Genomic DNA, 6,190 nt, shown 5'->3' on the forward strand with positions numbered 1-6,190 from the left:
GTGTAACAAAGGGGGCATGCTTTACACACCAGCCACAGTACACCAGCACATCACTGACCAACATGTACAACAGACACTGGGCACTTACTGACCTTAATCAAATATATAGCATAAATGTAGTTTACAATACATGAGTCTGACAGCAATCTGTTCTGTCAGACAGAATAAGAGACAGCAAGTTTTAGAGTTTGGACATGTATGTTCACCTTTTACATATGCCAATAGCTGTCCATCACCTCTACCAAAAGGCAGTCTGTGGAAATTGCTTTCCTAAGAATAACAGACAAAACCCCTCCATAGTTGTGCTACTAACAATGCAAATGGATTTGGCATAAGCAGAACTAAACTTCTCTTCCCCTGAAGCTCTCAGCTCCTTGTAAAATCCTTACTCAACTCTTTGAATCCTAAGTGGTATGGATAGAGAATTCAGGCTCATGTTTCTTGTACCCAAGGTACAGAGTTTGAGCCTGAGTAACACTAACCACCAGGTATACCTAACTGGGGCATACACACACACTGTTAAATATTTACTCTGCCTACTGAATAACAAGTTAACAATCTGCACTACCCAAACAAAGTTGTTCACATGTGCTCTTGGATGCCTACGCAATCTAATCTGCTTTTCTCTTCCACCTTAAATCATCAGGACTGCTCACTTCTGGAATGTCATACATCTTACAGCCTACATTCATTCAACACCATTTTCTGAAAAAAAAAAGTTAAAAATCTAATGCAAGCAAATATACATATTTTAAATCTTGTAACCTCAAAATGATATTTGTATTTACAGTTTCACCAAGTGTCATTTCTTGAAAACTGCACACTCTAAATCTTCTTCTTTCAGCTTTTCCCAGTTAGGGGACACCACAGCGGATCATCTGTCTGCTCATGACTGGCAGTGGAATTTTATGGTGTCGAGTTGCCAGCCCAGCAACCAACCTTCCACAGAAGGCACACACATGCACACGCTCACACCTAGGGCCAATTTAGAGTGTCCAGTCCATCTACTGCATGTCTTTGGGATGTGGGAGGAAACCGGAGCACCTGGAGGAAACCCATGCGACCACAGGGAGGACATGCAGACTCCGCACAGAAGGCACCCCAGCCGAGAATCGAACCAGAGAACCTCTTGTTGTGAGGTGGCAACGCTAACCGCTGCACCACCGCGGCCGCCCTAAAACTGCACACTCTAAATACTTATCATAATACATGTTTTGGCCAGACATGAACTTATTACTTTTCTCTGACTGCTTGTTTATCGGGATATTTACAAAAATATGAAAAATATGCTTAATTAACCATATAAGTAATACTAAATAAAATATCTCTAAAGATCCACAATTTACAGTGCAAATATAAACGACAGATTTCATCAGCGCAATTTACTTACTGTCTCACTTGATGCCATGTGATGATTTGTAAGTTACTTGCTTTTGGAAATATTGATTACAGGTACGAATATTGTGTATATTCATAATTATTGACAAGCAAATAGCAAAATATCCAGTATATTGTACTGTAAGTGAACATTGACAATACATTTTTCTCCCTTCCACAACTGGGTTTCATACCATGGCCTTAATAAATTGTAACTCTCCCAGACCAATTTTTAAAATAGGAATGTAAATGCAAACTGTGAACAAGTGACAAAATTAACATTTCTACTGTAGACTATTCAAGATGTAACAATAGTAATATATTTTTTGTATACCCTTCTGTTTCTTTTGCTGCCTAACATTAATTGGCAAGTTAACTGTTAAGGAAGCCTGAAAAGTGTTTGGATGCTGTTAGGGCTATGGGTGTTAATTGGAAGTAAAAAAAAAAAAAAAAAAATTGTCAGTTCTAAACTGCCCTTTTGGGGGGAGAGAGAGAGAGAGACAAACAGACAGAGAGAGCGAGACAGACAGAGAGAGAGCGACAGACAGACAGAGAGAAAGAAAGACAGAGAGAGACAGACAGAGAAAGAGACAGACAGAGAGAAAAAACAAAAATATGCAATCTCTTTGACTACAACCTGCAAGAAAATCACCACAAAAGCACCTTGCAGAACAAAAGCAGCACGTGCAGCATATAAAAACAAACTTTAGAGCCCAGCATTAATAACTAATCAAGATTACCAGTTTTTTTTAGAAAAAAATAAAAAAGATAACCAGCTTTTGATTCAGCTGCAATAGGCACGATCGTGACAGAACCGGAAGTGTCAAATCGGCAATTTATTCATAAGCTCAAACAGTAGTGCTGATATATTAGCTAGTTGCAGCTGTATTTAATGTAATTAGACAACCCACCAATACAAATGCAATCTTCAGACAAGAAATAAACTTCCAAACTCTCGGTGTCATACCTCTTCCTGCCACATGCATTCAGTACCTCTACCCCTCTACACTTACAAGATTACTGAATACTTTTTGTCTGTTGCCAGTCTTCATCTTTCTATCATAATAAAGATCATTCACTTTTCTTTACTAACAGTCCCTGCCTTTCCAGGCAGCAAATAGTAATTAAAAAAAAAAAAAAAAACAGAACACCTGGATGGGGCTTATTACTTTTTTCCATGCTCCCTCCCCCTCGTTCAATGATTTTGGCGCCCTTGCTCAACAGGCATTAATTTCTACACTGGATTGAAAAACAGTACTTTACCAGATACCGGACAGTTGAGAGAGTTGTGCGTGTCTTGCTAGTCTGCAACCACCAGTCACACTCAGAAGATTACATCCATGGTAGGCGCAGCGCACTTAAATGTGATTTAAAAAAAAAAAGAAAGCTGTTTGAGGAAAGGAAAAGATGAATAAAAGCCACTAGCATGTGGCTCGTGAGTGGTACACAAGCACTTGAAACCCCCCCCCCCCCAAAAAAAAAAACAATGCTCTTGTGATTACATTGCGAAAATCAGTGAAACTGATACTAGTTCACTTTCTTCATTATTATACTGACATTATTGAAATAATCAACCGGTCCGGTAGCATTTTTTTTTAAACTTACTTACACTCCATACATGATTCAGGAATTTCAGGTTCAGGTAGAAATCTCCGCGCAGCAACACAAGATGAGCCAGATCAGTCAATAGAGGTTGGAAGTAACTTAAGATTAGACTGACCATCCCCATGTACTCCCTATTAATGTTGGCTGTTTACTCTCTCGTTCTCACACTCTCTCTTGCAACTAAAGCGGGACCAATCAGCAGCAGCCATTGGTTTGTAGCTAATCATGCGTCCTAAAGCCAGCCAAATTCTACCCCCCACTCCAGATAAACTGTACTGAAATGCGTACAGTCAGTATGCCTCCCGACGTCCCTGTGCTGTACTAGTGGGAGGACGCTCACCAACCTCCTTTGATCTGTGGTTCCGGTGCCCTCAAGCAGGCGCCAAGAAGAAAGAAAGAATGTACTAAATTAATTAAAATAAAAAAAATAATAAAGTAAAAAATTGCACCCTTTACAAGGCCGGCCTTTATGGCGCCCTAGGCGGTCGCCTAGTTTGCCTATGCCTAAGGCCGGCCGTATCCCTATGCAAAAAAAAAAAAAAAGGTGGAATTTTGGGGATTAAAACAAGCACTAGGTGGTGCTTATCAAGTGCATAGTTACATAAATCAACAGTAACCTTTAGACAGGAGAACACAGATCACAGACTGTGTGTTGTGTCATGGCAGGCCACTCAGTGTTATCACACACATACATACACACACACACACATATATATATATATATATATATATATATATATATATATATATATATATATATATATATATATATATATATATATATACATGCTAATTATCTACTAGCTCCAAGATTGCACAAACATAGGATAAAGGCATATATCCAAACCTTAGGAATTGTGCAGTCTCACACACCTGTCAATCAGCTTCTTGGTTGACCTAACACACAGTCAACCATTTAAATAACTCCCATACATACTGGTGGTCATATTGCTGTCTTCATCTTGAACAGTAAGTTGTGCTACTCTGATCTTCTGGTGTGCAGTTTCTCCTTTGTTTTTATTACATATTTTTATTTTATTTTCTGTGAAGAACCAAACTTACCTTTACTACTTTACTTCCATTCTTTGAATTTTTTTGCTTTTAGTGTAGTTCTTAAGTGGAATATACTGCAGTTACGATAAAATGCATTAAAAAATTTCCATCGTGTTGCAATTTGTTATCCTAGCTGATATAGTAATTAATAAATGTAAAAGCAAACCCCCACATACAGAAGAAAGGCACTTGCACATAATACTCCACAAAGACAAATAATTCACAGCATGTCACAGTATATGGTGGGATGTTAGAACACTTACTTAGCCCATCCTAAATAACATCACCCTATCTGTAAACTAAACTTAAAGAACTGGTAGAGTAGTGCTGTCATGCTTGGGGAAAGACTTATTCTTCTGGCTTATTACATTTTGTCTGTCTGCTCCATATCCAGTTATATCTTACATACTGCAGTACATTTCTGCCATGGTATAACAAAATCTATTCTAGAAGTAAACATTTTTTGTAATCTTGGTGCACTACATACTACTATATTTCTTCTTTGCTCTTTGTTTATTTATTTATTTTATTTTACATTTGTTAACAGGGATGGTCTGACTGGATGAGGTTCATTAACAGCAGAGGCCTGGGGAGAAAAGCTCATAATGTAAAAACATTGTTATACTAGTAGTATTTTGTGAAAAAAGAAACAGTAAAAAAAAAAAAAAAAAGCAGTACATTTCTGCCATGGTATAACAAAGTCTATTCTTCTAGAAGTAAACATTTTTTGTAATCTTGGTGCACTACAAACATACTATTATATTTTGTTTTTGCTCTTTGTTGATAACAAAATCTTCTATTCTTGCTGCTCCTTAAGTTTTGACTTACCCTGCTCTGGAGAGGTTGATCCAGCTGTACAGGGGCATTAAAGCTGCCCTTTGCTTCTGTTGTTGCACAAATTCTGGAAGAAGATAATCCAGTGACAGGGCATCATTTTGGATCCGTTCCCGAGCAAAGGATGCAGCCAGCTTTGTTCTGTGCCTATAGGTACCAAGCACAAAAGCCAGACTTCAATGTAATACTTTATATTAATAACAAGATCTCAGTGATTATATAGTAAAGACAGGGATTCAAAGGTTAAAACATGGCAGTAGTAGCATCTGTTTCTCCAAACTCCATCAACCTGATCCTACACTCCTAGCACAGAGATAAGTGATTCGTTCATTTATGGTATCTATTTTATTTTGCAGGCCATGGGGGAGAAGAGTCAAAAGTCCATCATATATAACAGCTAAACATTTTTTATACGCATCTTATGTCCAGAGATCATGCAGGTTTAGGTTATGGAATACAATGTGCATCATGTCAGCCATTACAAGCAGTGAGTATGTGTACATGTACATCTGTACAAGCAAGCACAGATGCAATCACACACCATGCTGCAGTGGGATTCTTTAACTACAGAGGCATGATCAACAAAAAATAGTTGGTATAATGATTAAAGTCTTCACCTCTCATGCACAAGGTACAAGGTTCAATCCTGACCTCCAGTCGATGCCTATATGGTGTTTGCATGTTCTCCCTTTGTCCTTGTGGGGTCCTTCCTATCTCCTAAAAACATGCTGAATGTTTCCATCTCAAACTCAGCCAAGAATGGAGTTGTGTGTAGCAGCACTCACTCTAGATAGTACCCTGTGGAGGAAAAGTTGCACAGACCAACTTCTTTGGGCATCTACTGTGGTGAGCAGTATCCTCAAGATAGGAGAAAATGGATCACTGACTACATGCCGTGATAGGGCTAGCCACTTGGTGTAAAACATGGCTCTAGATGATTTGATCTTCTTGACTGATGTCTCCAAATAGGTATGGGCATTTGCCAGTGATAAGTGGGTTGAGGACACTCCGCTGGCTCTGTGGTGCAATGGAAAACATATTGGACTTCTAATAAAATGGTTAAAGGCATTCAAAGGTTGTGGGTTCAAGTCCCACTAGAGTCGGCTTTTTTGCTCTGCTAGACAGGGGTCCAGGGAAGTAAATATTGTGGGAAGCAATAGCCAGGGAATTGTTATGGCTAGGCATGTATAGGCCCTAGGGCCAATAGCCTAGTACCAACCTATGAACCTGTCTTACTTCAACCTATGTCATCAGGGACCCATGCTAACAGTGGGAAGGGTGTATGTCCCCCTATTGGTCAGTGTGTGCCAGTAGCCTTGGG

General features: G+C 39.0%; 1 non-coding gene across 1 annotated transcript; it reads left to right on the forward strand.

Moving 5' to 3' along the window:
- The first annotated feature begins 5,882 nt into the window (after positions 1-5,882).
- TRNAR-UCU lies at positions 5,883-5,972 on the forward strand. Its single transcript is given in 2 exon segments — positions 5,883-5,919; positions 5,937-5,972. It is a non-coding gene; the product is annotated as a tRNA-Arg (tRNA).
- Positions 5,973-6,190: the final 218 nt, after the last annotated feature.

Source organism: Protopterus annectens, chromosome 5.part1, assembly GCF_019279795.1.
Source record: "Protopterus annectens isolate FY-2018-M chromosome 5.part1, PAN1.0, whole genome shotgun sequence".
NCBI classification, from domain to species: domain Eukaryota; kingdom Metazoa; phylum Chordata; order Ceratodontiformes; family Protopteridae; genus Protopterus; species Protopterus annectens.